The 20,905-nt window shown below is 37.9% G+C and overlaps 1 long non-coding RNA gene across 1 annotated transcript; it reads left to right on the top strand.

The window, feature by feature from the left end:
• Positions 1 to 556: 556 nt before the first annotated feature.
• Positions 557 to 14,262, top strand: LOC104675783. Its single transcript, XR_749830.2, has 3 exons — positions 557 to 617; positions 6,862 to 7,087; positions 13,047 to 14,262. It is a non-coding gene; the product is annotated as an uncharacterized LOC104675783 (long non-coding RNA).
• Positions 14,263 to 20,905: the final 6,643 nt, after the last annotated feature.

The following is a 20,905-nucleotide window of genomic DNA, read 5'->3' as shown; positions in this document are numbered from 1 at the left end:
GATGTAAAAATACAAGAAAAAATTTCAGTTTTATCATCATTGTTTATATATATACTCTGTCAGATATATTACTAGAAGATGGGCATATAATAATTAATAAAGCAAATTACCTGTGTCTTAGCTTGAAGTACTCTGAATGCATAACCTAGAAAAAGAGCTTGCATGAGGACCATTTATTAGGGACAGGAACCCAAGGGACAGAAATGAGAGAGAGAATGAAATGCAGGAGGGAAAGCCAAACCAAAAATGAATGCGTCGGCCACCACTATAGGCAAATGGTGTTCCATCCTGCCAGACTTTCTAAGGAGGCTTATGAAATGTATTTCAGAATTGTTCACCTGAAAGATAAAAGGGAGATTTTTTTTTTTTTTTTTTTTTTGCTGTGGGCTCTGGCTCTCCAATTGTCAAGCATGACCTAATGGACGTGAACTTCCCCACACAACCAAGTTGTGTGACTGGCACAGACATGCCGTGCAGCAGCATCAGGGAGGCTTTGTGGAGCCTAAGAAAGACACTGTCAGGTTCACCTGTGTGAGCTCGGCCAGAACCTATGCTGGACTATATGGTGCAGCCGACTGGTGGAAGAGATGAGGCTGAGAAGACACGAAAGGCTTATGGTACTCTCTTCCCTTAGGGTACTCAATATTCAATGCATACCAAAAAGTCATACTCTCTCTGAAAGAAAGAAGTTAAAGACATGCATCCTTTTAGAATTATTATATAAAGTAGATAGGTACAGATTAAATCTATGAGCTTTGGAGTCAGAAAAATTGTGGTTTGAACTTTGTTGGTAATTCTTACTCTGTGTGCGGCCTAGATCAACTCATTTAGCATTTTCTCATCGGTGAAAGGGAGGGTGGGGTATGGTAAAATAGTTTCTATTCCCCGCAACGATTGTGAATATTAAATGTGATTATGTATAGCACCTAGTCCATTGTTGTGCATAGGTACCATATCAAAAACAAGTTTTTAGAGGTGAAGATTGGCAATCTTTCTATTTTCTTACTCCCATCCATATTTATGCATCAAATGATCCCATGAAGCATAACATATTTTTAATGATTTGAGGATTCCTAAGATAGAAATAAGGCTTCTCATAGTGCTGAGAACTGAAAAAAAGGAAAGCTGTATTTTGTCTCAAGTTTATCAGAGTTCAAAATAGAAAGTGTTTTAAGCTTCATTTTCAATTCATAAAGTTCTTCTAAATTCTATTTTCTGCGAAGAAGTCAGCAGATGATTTGGTTTTCTAATTGTTAAACTAACTTTTTAAAAATTTAAGAAAAAAAAATTGATGTTTGGCTAAGCTGTTTCTTGAAACATCAGTGACCCTGAATGCAAAGTCTTTACAAGCTAAGAATTCCCTGAAGCTTGATAGGAACATTGAGATCTTAACCTACACAACAGAACAGCAGGATCAGGCAAGTCACTGTGCTAAGATCTCACTTGGGGCCAGATTTTAATAGCTGACAATTCATAATGGATTGACAAAAGCAAAACATCATTAACTTGAATCTACAAAGTAGACATTTCCTTATGCAAATAGGAGCTGGCACATATGTGCCTGTGTACAAGTCTCATTGCTTGTTCAGTTGTCTGTATGTCCTTTCCTTTGTCTTTAAGATCCCAGTGGACAAGAACCACGTCTAATAACTCACTTTGCAAAACAACAACAGGTGCACAGATAGAGGCCTCACTAAATGTTTTCTATGGTAATGATGGCGATATTGTTGATTTTCTCTCTCATGTAAGAGTAAGGTCTACAGTCTAATGTCAGCAACCAGAAGTAAAAAGATAGTCATGAATGATACATTTGAGCAATGGAACATGAAAGTTACATTATATTTATGTAACTAGGATGGACTAAACTGACCCTAAGGTGCGTCACCAGAAACAGCACTCACTCTGATATTCTATTGCTTACTTTAAGTTCATAATATCGATTCTTACAAAAGATGTTTCCTTCATTGCAAGGTAGATAACTCTTTCATATTTATTCTGAGAATAATGGGGCTGTGACTTTTACTTTTTAATGTAAATCTGCTTAATTCAGTAAAATTTCATACAAGAAATTATAGCAACAGACTGCCTGCCTGATTCTGGCTCATGGGAAAGTGATTTAACCTCTCTAGTATTAAGTTCTTCTTGAATAATTGTAACCTATCTTACAGACTTGTTGTGCAGATCAGATAAGATCAAACAAGATAATATAAAGTGCTATAAAAACTTAAGCTATTGTTATCCCTGAAAACTTATCATTTGGACTGGGCTTAGGTGACTTTAGGAAATAGCCAATTATACTATTTCCTTTATGAAAATATAATCTTGGACTTATTGTTCAGCATGCCTGTGTGAACACACTGCAGGAACCCACAGCCTCTTAAGATTCCTCACTGTACTTTCTTTCTCCATGTTCCCCAGGGATCTGTCCTTCTTGGCTTGTCTTTCCTTTTCTTCTGTGTATACAAATGCTGTGTGTTAAGATCAAGGAGTGGACACCTGGTTTGCTTCTCCGAGTTCCAACACTCAGTCTCATAAAGATTTTGCTTTGGGCATTGCAGCTGGCATTCTTTTCTTTCTCTTCCTTGCTGCTGAATGGTTACACAGGAAAGAATAATGAAGGCTTAAACTCTCCGATTCGGCTTCCTATCTACCTCGCATCCTCCTGTTACCAAAGGGGAAACACATGTTTTTCAAACTCAATTTTTGCTGATGAAAATTTTGTTCAGTTTCACAGCTTGACTTCAGAATTTTCCCAAGTGATGGTAAATTTCATTCCCTTGCCAAACAAGGAAATAACCTACAAGCATGTTTGGAAGAAAAACTTAGCAATCCCCATGAAGCTTTAGTACCAGATAAATAGAAGAAAGAAAACCAAATTGTTATGCCAGCCCCTCTGTCATTCAAAATACTGATATGTTTAAACATAGTAAATTTGGGGAGAATATTTAACCTAGGTCAATAGAATATATTAAGTTACCAACCTGTAAACTTTGATATATAGGTATTTATAGTAATGGTAGCATTTGACCTCTGAAAAGACAAAGAAGTGAATCTTACACATGGCTCAAGATTGGATGCGCATTTGGTGAATCAATTACAGTTAGAGACAATGATCAACTAGATTTTCTTCCTCTCATACATGCTACTATTTTGTTTAGAACATTCATTTAAAAAATCACTTTACTTATGAAAACTTAACTTCTCTTATTTCCTCGATGGTTAACTAAACCACTATAATTCTAAGATCTTTTTTATTTTCTTAGTTCACCACAGCCCAGCTAAAAGTCCTTTCTATAGGTCACTTTCACTAAAGGTGTGATAAAAATAAATGACTTGTAACAGGTAGAGAAAACATGAACCAGGAGGGGTAGGCTGCAATCCTATTTCCCAGCAGTGCTACAGAAAGTCTCCATGTTCTTTGGGGTTTTATTTCTGTGTTCAATTCCCACCAAGTTAAACTGCTCCCTGACCTCATCCCCATCTTCCTGCCTGGGTGTCAAGGGCTGACACTGAAATAGACAAAAGGTAGAAGAGACCTTCCCTCCTTGGGAAGGGTTTTGGAAGTTAGCTAGTTTATTTAATCCCCAAGCAAACCTGCAGTCAAGTTAATCAGAATGAGAGAAACAGCTTCCTATATCCGAGCTAGGACTGTGAGAAATTGTTTTTCAGGGTGTTTTATAGCCAAAAGCCTTCAAGGGAATGGAAGAGCTCTCCAACCAGGGGCACAAATGTTCAAGGAGAGCTTGTTTGTTTTATGGCTATTTTTATCCCACAATAAACAGCTTAAATTTGCAGACTATACTTTTTGACTATAAAGTGGGTTATTTCTCAAGATGCTGGTGCTTTCCCCTAACAGATGGAATAAATAGAAGAAAATGCTGAGAATACACCACTGAAATTCTGATTTATTCAATCATTAACAAAAAGAAGCGCAATTTCAATAATAGAATGAAAACCCAACTGTTTCTGCTTTCCTTCTGAAAACTTGTTTTCTATGGAGAATGATGCTGTTAGGCAAACACCTACTTAAACCTCAGCAATGTATAATCTTAACTTCAGGCAGCATGGTTGTATAGGTTTGGTAATTTGTAATACCTCTGCAACTAGGGATAAAATATTATCTTCCGGCCGGGCGCGGTGGCTCAAGCCTGTAATCCCAGCACTTTGGGAGGCCGAGACGGGCGGATCACGAGGTCAGGAGATCGAGACCATCCTGGCAAACACGGTGAAACCCCGTCTCTACTAAAAAAAAAAATACAAAAAACTAGCCGGGCAAGGTAGCGGGTGCCTGTAGTCCCAGCTACTCGGGAGGCTGAGGCAGGAGAATGGCATAAACCCGGGAGGCGGAGCTTGCAGTGAGCCTAGATTGCGCCACTGCACTCCAGCCTGGGCGACAGAGCGAGACTGTCTCAAAAAAAAAAAAAAAAAAAAAAAATTAACTTCCAATAATATAAGCAGTATCTGCAATACAAATACTAAAAGTGCTGCATTATCTCCCAGGAAAGATATTTTATAAAAAAGACTTTGCACTTGGTTTTCAATGCTTCTCTAGGCAGTTGCTTTGTAGGCTTGTTGGAGGAAACACAGTGTATGTGCATGCAACCTTTGGAGACATGGCACTAAGTAGACAACCAGTCAGTCCAGTATGTCTTTCTTAGGACACAAATAAGAAGGCAGGAAAACAACAGCCATTTAAGTGCAACAGTAACCTCAGGGAGGACACTTTCATGTTGGAAACCACACTAAATGCTTCTTGGAAAAATTGCTTGAATATAATGAAACCAAATAAAATATTGCTGTAAGTCTATAAGAAAAGCAGAAAGCCGGCCGGGCGCGGTGGCTCAAGCCTGTAATCCCAGCACTTTGGGAGGCCGAGACGGGCGGATCACGAGGTCAGGAGATCGAGACCATCCTGGCTAATATGGTGAAACCCTGTCTCTACTTAAAAATACAAAAAAAAACTAGCCAGACGACGAGGCCGGCGCCTGTAGTCCCAGCTACTCGGGAGGCTGAGGCAGGAGAATGGCGTAAACCCGGGAGGCGGAGCTTGCAGTGAGCTGAGATCCGGCCACTGCACTCCAGCCTGGGCGACAGAGCCAGACTCCGTCTCAAAAAAAAAAAAAAAAAAAAAAAAAAAAAAAAAAAAAAAAAAAAGAAAAGAAAAGCAGAAAGCCTTAAAAAAAAAAAAAAATCCGTGACATACATATATGTGGAAAAAATCCATGATATACCCACGTGTGCACACACTCGTGCACATACACAGGGTATGTAAGAACATAAAACATTTATCTGTGTATTTTGCATATCACAAAGAACTGTAGGATATAAAGATTTCAACATATTTGTGCACAAACTTTTTAAAGATTTTGAAGTCCTTGAGCTGGAGCTTGGCTCTGTCGTTAACCAATGTTGTGACCTTGGCTTACTCATCTTTTTTAAATCCTAAGATTATTTCTGCCAAATTTGGTAATTAGACTTCTAAATGATCTGTAAGGAAGTTCTCTCCAGTTCTAAAATACTGTAATTTTAATGTTTTCCTTTTGTTTTTTTTTTTTTTGCTTTCAACTATTTCTTTTTTTTTTTTAGGTTTATGATTAATAAAAAGAAATCAACATAGAATTATGTTTGCAATATGCAATCACCTATATTTAGCTGAAGAGAGATGTTTATGACAGAAACCCTTCAGTTTCCTCCTTTGTTATCTTTGGTTTGCATCAGATGAAAAGCTCCCCAGTAGCAAGGTGGCAGTTACAATCTATGGAGTCTAGAATGAAAATGAAATTAAGTCATTTTAGAAGACACCTCATTTAATAGATTCTCCTATTCCCTTATTCCTCTCTCTCTTCTTTTCTCTCTAACCCAGAACAATTCTTAAAATCTTGAATAAGAACAGAACTTTACGATAGTCTTCCCAGGAGTTTTAACAAAGCTATGTATAGAAGCAGTCTGGATGAACATTTTTAAATCTGTAAATTCTAAAAGTGGATGTGGCTTCTCCTGTCCTAATCACGTAAGCAGACTGCAACAACATTACTGCTCAAACCAACGAAGTCTTTTAAAATGTGTTGCCCATTTCCTTTTTCAATCTGCCGAATAGCTGCAGTTATTTTTAAACCTCTTTAGTTCTCTATGCACACACAGTATCATGCCTATCTCTTCGTGCAGGTGTGTGTTTTGTTGTGGTTTGTTTACAATTGGCAGGACTGGATTGTAAAAGCCCTGTATTATGGATAAACCAATGCCTGAAATGAAGTGGAACCTTGATTTATTTGGGTAGGACTGTTTTCCAGTACTGTAAATCATATTTTGGTGTTCATTTACCTTTGCATTCTTTTTGAGCCACTGGCACTGAGGCTGACGAATGGGAATCAAATGAAGTGTGCTAAGTGCTTTTGCTGGAGGGTTTCAGCTCCCCACTTGCCGGGGTGTGATTTATCTCTGCAATACATCATGCAACTTATTTTCCTTTACTTATTTTATTTAATGTTGTCACAAATAATATCAATTGGCCATTGCCTATGAACCCTAAACAGTAGTAAATTAATGAAATAAGCTGCATGTACAGAACTCATCTGTCCGCAATTTGATTAGAGCCACTTTGGTTGTACCAAGCCATTTACTGTAGATGAGCTTCATTTATTAAACAAGCAGCTTCATGAGTTCTTGGTAAATTGTTATGCATAGTATTTGCAGTGATTTTAATGAAACACTTAAAGTTGACTCTTTTATATCTCAATCACTAAGAGTATTTTATGCCTGTGAAATAGGCATTTTGAGTCATCTTGTGACTTTCATCTGACTAACTCCGCCTGAAGTAGTTGTCTATGTATGGAAGGAGTTGTCCTTTATTTTTGTTTCTAGGGAAGACAGTAGGAGCAAGGGAAGAGCAGAGGGGCTTACTTCATGTAAGGGCTTCTTGTCACCTGAACTATGGTTGAAGTTCCCTCACAGCACAGAGCCGCTGGTCATAGCTCTACCCAGGCATTTCTGTGCCCATATCTTCCTGCTGCACTTGCATATCAAGAAGCATTTCAGACCACAGGAATGCAGGATTCCAAGGCACCAATTTACCTTGGAATTTGAAAAGGTAGGTTTGACAAAGCAAATGGCTTTTTAGAAAACGATCAGAATCATTCAGGTAGATAACGCTGGTGTTTCTTTGTGGCTTTAACAAAACTGGGGAGGGCAAACATGTTCCAGAAAAGCACTGCAAGGCAGGTAAAAGCTGTGAATCAGAAATAGGGAAAGCATAAGTGACTCTGATATGAAACAAGGTGGCAGCTTCTGGGCACTGGGGAAACTGCCACAAACACAGGAGAAGGGGTGAGGGACACAATGCAGGGAACATGTATCCAGAGGCTGCAGTGAGATGTGCTGATCGTATAATTTCGTGAAGGGCAGAGGAACAAACCTGGGGGACAAAGAAATCATGGTGGATGAGATAAGAACATTCCAGAGAAGTATCTGTGTGAGAGTAAAGCAGAATAAAAATTGGAAACATTTGGAAGAGCTTGTCTTTTTCCAGAGTTTAAATGAAGGTGGGTGGTGGTGATGTAACGCAGAATCGTCCTATACGTCTTTGCTAAGAACATATGTCCTCCTCATGAATCCACTGCAGTCAATACCAATAAAAAAAAGTGTGAGGCAATCATAGAAATGCTTAGTGTTAAAGTTAAAAGCATATTCAATATTCCTGTTTTACTAAAGAATTTTATGCATGCCAGTACTTCAAACCCTCACATGTTTTCAAAGAAATTTAGAGCCCCAAAATGCTAGAGCTTACAAACTGGAAAAGAGGAAATTTAGATATCCCAGTCCCACAGATTTTGTTAATGATGTTTCCTGAGAGTTACTTGATAATTTTTTCAGTGTATAGTTAAAGTAGAAATCTAATTCGTTAGTACAAGTTCTTTATTTTAAATGAAAATTAACAAGTCCATTGAGAAATTCTCCTAATTAGAGAGAATATGAAAGGAAGGAAGGAAAGGGAAAGAGGGAAGGAAGGAAGGAAGGAAGGAAGGAAGGAAGGAAGGAAGGAAGGAAGGAAGGAAGGAAGGGAGGGAGGGAGGGAGGGAGGGAGGGAGGGAGGGAGGGAGGGAGGGAGGGAGATAGGTGTCCAAACCAGAATGACTTCCTCTTGAATAGGGGCTGGGTAAAATAAGGCTGAGACCTACTGGGCTGCACTCCCAGGAGGTCAGGCATACTTAATCACAGGATGAGATAGGAAGTCAGCACAAGATACAGGTTACAAAGACCCTGTTGATAAAACAGGATGTGGTAAAGAAGTTGGCCAAATCCCACCAAAACCCAAAACCAAGATGGCCTCGAAAGTGATCTCTGGTCATCATCACTGCTCATTTTATGCTAATAATGCATTAGCATGCAAAAAGACACTCCCACCATACCATGATAGTTTACATGCCAACAACCGGAAGTTACCCTGTATGGTCTAAAAGCAGGAGGAACCCTCAGTTTTGGAATTTGCCTGTCTCTTTCCCAGAAAATTCATGAATAATCCACCCCTTGTTTAGCATATAATCAAGAAATAACTCTAAGTATACTCAGTCAATCAGCCCATACTGCTGCTCTGCCTATGGAGTAGCCATTTTTTTGTTTCTTTACTTCTCTAATAAACTTGCTTTCACTCTACTCTGGACCTGCCTCAAATTCTTTCTTGTGGAAGAAGGAAGGAAGGGGGGAAAGAAAGCAGTGAGGGAGGGAGGGAGGGAGGGAGGGAGGGAGGGAGGGAGGGAGGAAGGAAGGAAGGAAGGAAGGAAGGAAGGAAGGAAGGAAGGAAGGGGAAAAAAAAGACTTGCAGTTCTTGTATGTATACATCATTATTATTATTGGTTTTTTTGTGCTCATTATATAACATATAAATATCATGGAACATTTACTTTGAGATAAAAGGAGCTAGAAAATATTAAATAAAATACATCCCACTCAACAAGTCCAAAGGTGAGTTTCATGACAAAAATGATATCTTGGTGAAAAGTGTTTTGGAAACAACTGCTACCCTAAATATTTCTTTCATATTCACAGTTGCACACTAATAAGAGATTCTGAGGAGTCCTGCAGTAAAGAAAGTGTCTGGGTTTGTTTTAACTTGCATTTCAAAAATATGTTTGACTAGGGTAATTTTTTTTTTTTCATATAACAACTATTAACAGACTATGTACTAGTGTTTCAATGAACATATCTTGGGAAATGCTGCTCTCAACGCTTCTGCATAACTTACTCACAAATTCTAACTCTTTTAGAGATTATACTTAGGAAAATGTGTCCATGGGTAGAACTACCCATAAGAAAAGTAAGGTTTATGAAGGGAATTCTAAGCTCTGGAGTCTTCAGACATGACCAATGAGGGAATAAAATCTCATTCTGGGAGTTCCCAAACTCCAGATGTTTTATTTTATCTGTAACCGAACTTGAAATTGAAAACTCAATCTTTAAAATGCAGTACTATCATATATATATATATATATATATATAAACCTATAGATAGGATACTCATATTTAGCAATGCTCTTTTTCTCATTTTTGAAGTTGTAAACATGACTAAAAGCCAAAAATACCAATTCCGACTCAACAACTTCCTTTGTTACTTGAATTCCACATCTTCTCTACCAATCAAATTGCTGAAATCTCGCTCTAAAATTAGCAATTTTGTTCTGATTATTTCTCAGCTTCATTTCCCTTGATCTCTTGGGGGCATTTGATAGTGTCGATCTTGTTGAACGTGTTCTCGCCCAGGGTCTCTGTATCACACCGTCCCAATTCTTCTTCCACCTCTCTAATTACTCTTGGTCACTGCTTCCTGATCCAGTAATTTCACTGTTCCTATCATGCCACAAAGCCCAGGTTCTAATCAGATGTTTGTTTCCTTTCATATCCTTTCTTCTAGAGTCCACTGCTCGTCTCTGTTTTTCAGGGGTCATCTCTAAAAATATGCTGGCCCAATGTGTGACTCTCTAGCTCAAGAGCCATCCTTGTATTTCCAAGCATATCAGAATATTTTCTCTCAAATAACCTTCTGACAGATCCAATTTAAGAAGTTAACACTAAACTTGCCATCTATTCTAAAACAGTCTAATTTTTAACACTAAATTTGCCATCTATTCTAAAACAGTCTAATTTTTAATCATGACCTTATTGCTCTATGTAGCAACACCTTTTTTTCACTTAAAATGTAAGTTTAAGTTGCAGCTTACATTTTAATGTAAGTTAAGGAAAACTCAAAATGTAAGTTTTTCTAGTGCTTTTTAGTGTATTAATTCCTTACTATATGCCATTACTGTGCTAAGCACTACAGATACAAAGTCACTTGACCTTCAAGAACCTCATGATTTAATCTGAGAAATAAGAATATAAACACAAAATCAAAATAAGTTTAATGTTATAAGTACAAGATGTATAAGTTGTTATGGGAAGAGAAAAGTCAGAGCTCAGAGAACCACAGAAGTGGTACAATGTTAGAAAAGGTTTCATAAGAGAGGCAGCATTTATTTGAGCTGTGTCTGCAAATTGAGTTGAAGGTCATATGAGGCATAATAGAAAGAGAAATGCTATTCCAGGCTGCAAATATATATATATATATATATATATATATATATATATATATATTTTTTTTTTTTTTTTTAAGACAGAGTCGCACTCTGTTATCCAGGCTGGAGTGCAGTGGCGCGATCTCGGCTCACTGCAAGCTCTGCCTCCTGGGTTCAGGCGATTCTCCTGCCTCAGCCTCCCGAGTAGCTGGGACTACAGGCGCCTGCCACCTCGCCCTGCTAATGCTTTTGTATTTTTGGTAGAGACGGGGTTTCACCGTGTTAGCCAGGATGGTCTCGATATCCTGACCTCGTGATCCACCCGCCTCGGCCTCCCAAAGTGCTGGGATTACAGGCGTGAGCCACCGCGTCTGGCTTATTTATGTTATTTAAAGGGACAGCCAGAACTTTGGTGTGTCTGTGTGGGGGATATAAAACTCATTTAGATTTGGAGGAGCTATTAGGAGATGAGGCAGGGAAAATGTTGAACCTAGGTTACTACTGACCTTGAATGACTTGCTGAGGAGTTTGGATTTAACTCCCTGAAAACTAGGGGAGATGAGCAGAATTTAAGCAGAAAAGTGCATAATCATGTCTCTGTTATAGAATGATCATGCTGAGAGTAACGAAGATGAAAAAGAGCAAATGTGATAGAGGACATAAAAATAGTCTGCTATCTAGTTTTCCTGATTCCAAGTTCTTTACTTAATTCTAATACTCCTCGGTGACTTTGTGACACTTGATTGTGTGTGTGGGTGCACAACACACACACTAAACCCAAAATGATTTCAGTAACTATAGTTTTTTTTTTACAACAAAATAAAAGTCTTTTGCCTTACTTTCAGTGTCCCCCAGATTTACTGAAGAATACGTTTTTTCACATATGCAACGGTATCCTCTCCCAAAGGCCCATCCTTTTTGGTTTTTGTTGACATCCCCCAACTTCTGATCATATGGGCATACCATAGTCATTCCAACTGAACTCTGCATTCTGCTTTGCCTTCATCCTCTCCGATGGTCTGTTCCTTTCCTCTTCATTTATATAGATCAGGTCTATTTTTCATTCCCAAGTACAAATCTGTTCCTCTCCCATGGAGCCTTCTCTTATTAGCTTGTCCCGTTCTCTATATAGATCTATCTATCTATCTATCTATCTATCTATCTATCTATCTATCTATCTATCTATCTATTTTTCCCCAAAAAACTCTTTAATGTGTGCTGGATCCTGCAATTCATGCATTATCTTTTTCCATTTTTTACTTTTACATTTTAGACTAATTTCAAATAAATGATTTGTTTCTTGAAGCCTAGAACTATGTGCTCATTACACCCCTGGGTTTCTCACTTGTTTTGAAAATAATCGACATCCTAAAATCAATCTATGAGACTTCTTTTAGATTTCTTTTTTTATGTTGGTCTCAATGCAATAATCTACAACAAGAAAAAAAGTATCTAAATTTGTTGAGTATAGGCCAGGCACAGTGGCTCATGCCTGTAATCCAAGCACTTTGGGAGGCTGAGGCAGGTAGATAGATCACTTGAGTTTAGGAGTTAGAGACCAGCCTGGACAACATGATGAAACCTTGTTTCTACAAAAAATTTAAAAAGTTAACCAGTTGTGGTGGCATGTGCCTGTAGTCCCAGCTCCTTAGGAGGCTGAGGTGAGATGATTGCTTGAGCCCAGGAGAGAGGGGGTACAGTGAGCTAAGATCATGCCCCTGAGCTCCAGCCTGTGCAACAGAGACAGATCCTGTCTCAAAAATAAATAAATAAATAAATAATACTGAGCATTTACATGAAAAGCACTGTGTTAGATGAATCTATGTGTAAGCCTTATCATAGCACTATGTGGTATTATTGTGATTATTATTAATATCATCATCATCACTGCCATATCAATACAAGGAAAGTGAGTTAGAAGTACATTAAATAGGCCAGGTGTGGTGGCTCACACCTGTAATCTTGGCACTTTGGGAGGCTGAGGCAGGCTGATCACCTGAGGTCAGGAGTTTGAAACCAGCCTGATCAACATGGAGAAACCATGTCTCTACTAAAAATATAAAAATTAGCCAGATATGGGGGTGCATGCCTGTAATTCCAGCTACTCAAGAGGCTGAGGCAGGAGAATTGCTGGAACGCAGGAGGCAGAGGTTGCGGTGAGCTGAGACTGCACCATTGCACTCCAGCCTGGACAACAAGAGTGCACCCCAGGCTTCATCTCAAAAAAAAAAAAAAAAAAAAAAAAAAAATTAAATAATTGTTCAAGGTCATTCATTCATCCAATCAACACATTTTTGTTGAGTGTTTATAGTGCCCCAGGCATGGTTCTAAGTATGAGTGCAAAAGTAATTGTGGTTTTTGCATTCTTGGAATTTGGCGTTTGATATTGGAATACATTCTTAAATAAATGTGGTTTTGTTAAACATCATTTTAATGGGCATTTCTCATTTTATGTTTTTGCTTATCACTTATTACTCGCTGTTTATTTTATGTTTATTTTAGATGATGGAAACAATGTTAGACAGAAAGAAAACTCGAGTGATTTTCTTATTTGAGTTCAAAATGGGTCGTAAAACAGTGTAGACAACTCTCAAAATCAATAACGCATTTGGTCCAAGAACTGCTAATGAACGTACAGTGCAGTGGTGGTTCAAGAAGTTTTGCAAAGGAGAGGAGAGCCTTGAAGATGAGGAACATAGTAGCTGGTTATTGGAAGTTGACAATGACCAACTGAGAGCAACCATGGAAGCTGATCCTCTTACAACTGTGTGAGAAATTGTCAAGGAACTCAGCATTGACCATTCTAGAGTTATTCAGCATTTGAAGTAAATTGGGAAGGTGAAAAAGCTGGATAAGTGGATGCCTCATGACCTGAGTGAAAATTAAAAAAAAAAAAATTGTCATTTTGAAGTGTCATCTTCTCTTATTCTACACAACAACAAATCATTTCTTGATCAGATTGTGACTTCCAATGTAACATGGATTTTATATGACAACCGGTGGTGATCAGCTCAGTGGCTAGACCAAGAAGCTCCAAAGCACTTCCCAAAGCCAAATTTGGACCAGAAAAATGTCATGTTCACTGTTTGGTGGTCTGCTGCTGGTCTGATCCACTATTGCTTTCTGAATCCCAGCAAAACCATTACATCTGATAAGTATGCTCAGCAGTTCAAAGAGAGGCACCGAAAACTTCAACCCTTGCAGTCATCTTTGGTCAACAGAAAGGGCCCAATTCTCCATGACAATGCATGACTGCACATCACACAACTAAAGCTTCAGAAGTTGAACAAACTGGGCTACGAAGTTTTGCCTCATCCACCATATTCACCTGACCTCTTGCCGACTACCACTTCTTTAAGCATTTCGACAACTTTTTGTAAGGAAAACACTTCCACAACCAGTAGAATGCAGAAAGTGCTTTCTAAGAGTTCATTGAATCCTGAAGCACGGATTTTTATGCTACAGGAATAAACAAACTTATTTTTCATTGGTAAAAATGTATTGATTGTAATGTTTCCTATTTTGATTAATAAAGATGTGTTTGAGCCTAGTTATAATGATTTAAAATTCATGATCCAAAACCGCGATTACTTTTGCACCAGCCAAATATGAGGGAGTAATAGTTGCACAGAGCAGTTCTTTCCTGGAAGTCGGGCATTTTGCCTAGGGGGAAGGATCATTAAAAATTTAAACATTTTAATAAAGCAATTTGAACAAATGATTTTGTAACAATGTCTGATAGGGTGATACATGTTGTTGAAACAGGAAAGGTTCCCTTGCCCCCCTCACAGGACTGATGATGGGGGTGTGGCTCGCTTCTTCAGTGCCCCACTTCTCAAACCTCTAGGGGAGCATACAGACAAGCAGGCTGTGGGGCTCTGATCCCACAGCAGTGTCTAGAGGTGAGTGTCTACAGCTGAAGCCCCAGTGGGTGTGTGTTACAAGGTACTCTTTTAGTTTGCTGTCTATAGGTGGCTTGTGTTAACCAGCTGGATCAGACCCTCTACCTTATCCCAAGAACAGAGGGCTTTCTGTATCCTGGGTTCTTGCGTTGATGTACTGGAAGAATTGGATCACATGTGGACTTGGAGAATGAATGTAAAGTTTTATTGAGTGGAAGTAACTCTCAGCCGATGGGGGAGCCAGAAGGGAGATGGTTTTCTTCTGGAGTTGGGCTGCTCAGTGACCCCTGGCTCTCTCCTAAGACTGCTCGGACCAAACTCCGCCTCATCCTGCTAGATGACTGCCTGGCCTCCTGCCGGCATCAGTCAATGTGCTCTTCCATTGGTGTGCTCCCCTCGACATCCTCTCAATGTCCAGCCACTTGTCTTTCCGTTGATGTGTTTCTCTGCCTTTCCAGAAGCTTCTGTCTCTGCCTTGCTAGGGTCTCAGGTTTTTATAGGCACAGAATGGGATTGTGGTGGGCCAGGGCGTTCTTGGAAAATGCAACATTTGGGCGCAAAGGCAGAAGTGCCGGTCCTCACCTAGGTCAGTGGGGTAGGGCCCCCCTCTATCCAACACTTCCCTTCCTCCTTTCCATATCATTTAAAGGGACCGTGCCCTTCCCTTCCTGGCACTCTTGTATCACTATAAAAATAAAACCGCGTAAAAGCTTGGAGTACAAAGAGCAGTAAATGTTGAGCTAGGATGGGAAACCAAGCTCTAGATCCTCTGTAATAGCCCCTATTATTCATCAGTCTCAGGTACAACTGGGAGGTCACAATTCAACCCATAACGAAGGCATCTTTATTACTGGCATTTGAGGCCTCCAATAATCACTCTTTACCTACATAATCGAAGGTAACTCAAGTCAGCAACATCAAATCTGTGTTCGAATCACAAGTCTACTTATCTTCACTTAAAGTGTACTCACTATGACTCTGTGCCTTGGCTCACGCCGTTCCTTTAGCATGTGTGCACATGCACTCAGACACATATACACACATGCTTCCTTTTGACTTTGAGACACACATACACACGTGCTTCCTTTTGACTTTAATGCAAGTTCAATTTATTCTATAAAACATTCCCTGTTGATTAGAGTAAGAGTTACATCTTCAATTTTGTTTGTAATTTTTATCACACATACTGTGATTCTGAATCTATAAATATGTGTTGACATAGCAGAATTTATCTGAGCTCTAGGCCCTGAAAATGATAAAATGACAAAAAGAAACCAACATGCTAATATTTCAGAAACTGAAGAACTGTAACTTTGGGACTGTTTTTTTTGTCATGTCTGCACTGACAATGTTTTTTAAATTAAAGTGTACAATCTGGAAAAAAGTATTAAAAATATTGAAACTACTGGTTGAGAAAAACTATTGAGGATAAATACAAATATGATTTGCATGGCATTAGACTTTGAAGAATTTAATAACATTAAATTCAAGATATCTTTAAATCTTTGTATATTAATATTATTTATTTTTTATATCCTTCAATTCCAAAAAAGAACATGAAGAAATAAATTTGAATGTTTATTCACATTGTTTCAGCCATTAATTATAATATACAGTTGAACCTTCATATCTACAGGAGATTGGCTCCTGAACCCCTGAGTTTACCACAATCCGTGGATGCTCAAATCTCTGAAATAAAGTGGCATGGTATTTGCGTATAACCTATGCACATCCTATTATATACTTTAAATCATCTCTAGATGACTTATAATGCCTAAAACAAGGTAAATACTATGTAAACAGTTGTTATACGGTATTGTTTCCTCATTTCTATTTTTTAAATTGTATTATTTTTCACTGATTTTTTTCCCCAAATATCTTTCATCTTCTGATGGTTGAATCTGAGAATGCAGAAGCAGCACATATGGAGGACTGACTGTATATTTAAAAGTGGTGGCTCAGTCATGGTGAAGAGAATGACTTCTTTCTAAATAAAATGAAGCAGGTGTATTCATCATTAAAGTGAAGAAAACCTGTTTGAGAAAAACAAAATGCTAATAATTCGTATGACATGTGCACCATCTCAAACTAAAGCTGAAGTGACCTTGCCAATTATTTGTTATTTATTATTCTTAATAATCACACAGAAAAACAAATGGCTTCTCAATAAAAAATAATACTCCTTCTAGTTCCAAAAATAATAGAGTCAGAAACAGGACTTGACTAAAACTGCAGTTGCTGTTCCTGCTTTCCACCTATTTCCAACTTTAAGAGATTTAAATACGATTTGTTTGTCTTTGTAAACAACAGAACTAATCACCATCCACAGTCGCAACCAGCATGTGTTGCTAAATTTGGCAGACTCAACCAGAATAAAGAATATAAAGAACAGTTAATAGAATCTTAATAAAGTTGCTGGTATTTATAGGCATTACATTAGTTTGCCATGGCTGCCAAAACAAAATACTGGAAACTGTTGGAAATTTAATGACTCTCAGTTCTGGAGGCTAAAAGTCTGAAATCAAAGGATTGGTAAGATTGGGTTTCTTTTCAGGACTGTGAGGGAAGGATCTGTTCTAGGTCATTCTGGTGTCTAGATTTTCATACTTACATGTCATTCTCCCTGTATATGTGGCTGTCCCTAAATTTCCCCCTTTTACATGGACACCAGTCATGTTGGATTGGGACACACCTTAATGCCCTTATTTTAGCTTGATTAATTCTATAAAGATTCTATTTTTTAAACAAGGTCACATTTGTAAGTAGAGGGGTTAGGACTTCAATGTATGAACTAGAAGGTCACAATTCAACCCTTAACAAGCACTTTTCTCATTTTCATTTGAAGTATAATTTAAAATTTTATTTTTTGTGTAAATTCTATGGGTAATATAATTTGGAACAATAATTAAGCTGGGTCTTCAAAACTGTATATATTTAAAATAATAAATGAAATTCCTAACAGGTTCTATGGTTGTTTGTTTTAATCTTGACATATACAAAGTTCAAATGAACTTGGAATCATGATATGACTCTATATTAAAAATGAGGAAGTGAAAAGTTACCTAAATGTTGCTATATGAGTTCATAGGCAAAGTAGACAGCTGCCTATGATGTGCAGGACCTGCCAGTAATTCCTCATGTCTCCAAAATCTGTATATTGCCAATTTCTGGTTAATATATAATATTCCATCAAAAGATTCCCTCACATGAAAATACATACATTGAAAGTAATGGGAGATGAAGCCAATGGTTAATCACCAAAACTGTATTGCTATACTGTCACCTTCAAGTCCATGCACCAACACCTTTCACCTGAATTGATAAAATAGGATCTTAATTCCTTTATTTAGCAAATTTTTGTGGGGCTTCTACCAAGTACCAAGCACTGTCATAAATGTCTGGGGTTTCTTTGTGAAGGAAGAATATACCTGTCCTTGCAAAGTTTATCTAGAAGGGTATGGAAATGTCTTTTTTTTTTTTTTCTTTTTGTCTCTTTCCAATTTATCATCTACAAAATATCCAGAGTGATCATTTCAAGGAGGACTCTGAACTTGTCACTTGCTACTTAAAACCTTCACATAATTTTTCAGTTGCTCTCAATTAAAATCCCCAAGCCCTGACGTGGCTTTCAAGGGCCTGTGTAATCTGCTTCCTCCTTGACTCTGCCACCCTGTGCATATAGCTTTCTATCCCATTCACTCTGCTCCAGCCACACTACCCTGCTAATCTAATGGTGATGATGAACAAATCTCTCCTACACTCAGAGCATTTGTATATTTATTTCCTTTATTTTAGGAGCTCCCTTGCTTTTCAAATGTCCATTTCCAACTCATTGTTCATATCTCAGCAGAAATATGAGCTCATGGATGCTTCTCTAATGCACCAAACCAAGCACAGAGTCCCTCTGAAACCTATTTATAACTTCTGATTTATAACAATTGTAAATAATTATGTGTATAATGTCTAGAATAAAGATTACGTAGGTTTATAATTTTCTCTTTATACTTAGCACAGTACTGGATAAATGGAAAGAACTCAAAAAATATACATTGAATTTAAGAGGAGTAAGGTAGAAGGGAAAAGAGAGAGAGAATACCCTGACTCTTGGTAAGGCATATATTAAGTGGAATTAGCTTGAACAGGGATGGACACTAATTTAATGGGTAGAGGTTTGGGCCCTAGGCAGAAAACTGCAATTTACTTTGGTCAACATTTTCCAAGTACATTCAAAAACAGATTCATTCCAGGAAGTGCTGCTCAAAAACGATGCCATGGTCAAATAAGTTTGTCTGCCTCTTAGATAATGCCTATTAGAGTGTCCCATTAGGGGTTCTAAGAATTCTAGTAAAGAAACCTGTTTAACAAATCCCCCTCTTCCTTTAGAATACATAATAACATTGAAGAGTACTTCCTGGGCAATACTGTTCTAAGGTATAAGTCTGTTCCACTACCTTGTCTTTTTCCTTCTAATTAAAGCTATGTAGATGGAAAATCTCATTCTGTATTTTTTCTTATCTCAAAAAAAAAAAAAAGAAAAAAGAAAAAAAACACTAGAGGCTGGGCGCGGTGGCTCAAGCCTGTAATCCCAACACTTTGGGAGGCCGAGACTGGCGGATCACGAAGTCAGGAGATCGAGACCATCCTGGCTAACACGGTGAAACCCCGTCTCTACTAAAAAATAAAAAATAAAAAAAAAAAAAAAAAACTAGTGGGCGTCTGTAGTCCCAGCTACTCGAGAGGCTGAAGCAGGAGAATGGCGTAAACCCGGGAGGAGGAGCTTGCAGTGAGCTGAGATCCAACCACTGCACCCCAGCCTGGGCGACAGAGCGAGACTCTGTCTCAAAAACAAACAAACAAACAAACAAACAAACAAAAAACACTAGAGATCTTACCTTTAGAGGTATTATTTTTACTTCCCAATCGAAAATTAGTATGCAAAATCAGGAGTTGTAGCTCCCTCACATGAAAATACATACATTGAAAGTAATGGGAGATGAAGCCAATGGTTCATCACCAAAACTGTATTGCTACACTGTCATTTTCATAATTTTGGATACTTGATGCATCAATATTTATAAATTTGTAGTATCATAATAAGTGGCTGCATACTTTCCACCTAGAATTCTTTTAGCTTAATCATCGTGGTATAGACCAGGAGTCTCCAGATATGTTGAGCCTATCACTTGTGCATTTATATATAACATAAATGTACCACTACACTTTTATATCATTTATTTTTTGAAACATTCCCTAAAATAAAAATTTTAACGATTGAGGTAAAAGTAATATAAAAAGAGGTCCTAAAATTTTCTTACTATTATTCAGAGGATCATTTTGCATCCACCTTGCATTACATGCATGTACCTCACCTTAGAGATAATTCTTAAAACTATAACTGGACTAGAACTTGCCAGAGCATGATAAGACCTAGGTATAAGGAATTCTTCCGTGCATTAGAAGCTTTCCTGTTTTCATTTACCCTAAAAATTACTCAGCTGCTGTTTATTGGATGCGGCTTATTTAGGTGAGTAGAGAGAACTGAATTTGGAGGATTTGAAGAAGATATTGGAAGGTGAAGAAAGGATTTATCTTTATAAACTTTGTGTCAGGATTGAGATGTTGCATAATTTACTATCATGATGGTATTAGACTGAGTCCTGTCTTTTTTACTTTGGCTTGGGACCCCAGGAGGGTACAGTTTCAAAGGTACATAGTTCTCCTAGAAGACTAGACTATAAAACTGTCTGATGATTTAGGGCATGAAGTTCAGAAAATAGAAGTTACAAAGAATCAATTCTAAATTTTATTCTATTATGTTTTACTCAGGGAGAATCCTGAAGAGTAAGTTGTTTCAATACTGAGAACACTAACAATAGTGTCTGGGCCAAATCGACTTGTCATATTGTACAGACAACTTAGTTTGATCCTCTATCCTGGCAGAGACGACATTCAGAGAAATCTTTAGAGGGGATTCGTCACAGATTCATACGAAATCGTAAGTTTGAAGCTCGCTGAGTTCCAAAGTCATTTATCATTAGATAAAAGCATCAGCATGATTTAGATGAGTAGTATTGCAGAATGGTTAGGAATACAGGCCTTGATGGAAAACGTAAATGGATTTGACATTAATTTCCACATTAAACAACTTAAAGGCTGTATGGCCTGGGGCGGGATATCTTAGAATTACCATGAAATGTAAATAACTGAACAATCTCAAGTATCACCTTGAGTGAAGCACTCAGCACAATGATGCTATCATTAGCACACAATAAATGGTAGGTAGTTATTCTTCTTATTATTTGTATTGTTTTTACTTCTATGGAAGAAATGAGAATCATTTGTGATCCATAGTGTTTTCCTGTGTAACAGGACCCTAAATTTGCTCCTGACAACATTTCATATATATATCCACTTGACTGTATTAAAGTTAGCGACCATATGTAAGCTGACAACTTTGAT

This window comes from Rhinopithecus roxellana, chromosome 12 (genome assembly GCF_007565055.1).
Source record: "Rhinopithecus roxellana isolate Shanxi Qingling chromosome 12, ASM756505v1, whole genome shotgun sequence".
In the NCBI taxonomy this organism is placed as follows: Eukaryota; Metazoa; Chordata; class Mammalia; order Primates; family Cercopithecidae; genus Rhinopithecus; species Rhinopithecus roxellana.
The sequence above is the reverse complement of the archived record's forward strand: the minus strand, read 5'-3'. Positions and strand labels throughout refer to the sequence as shown.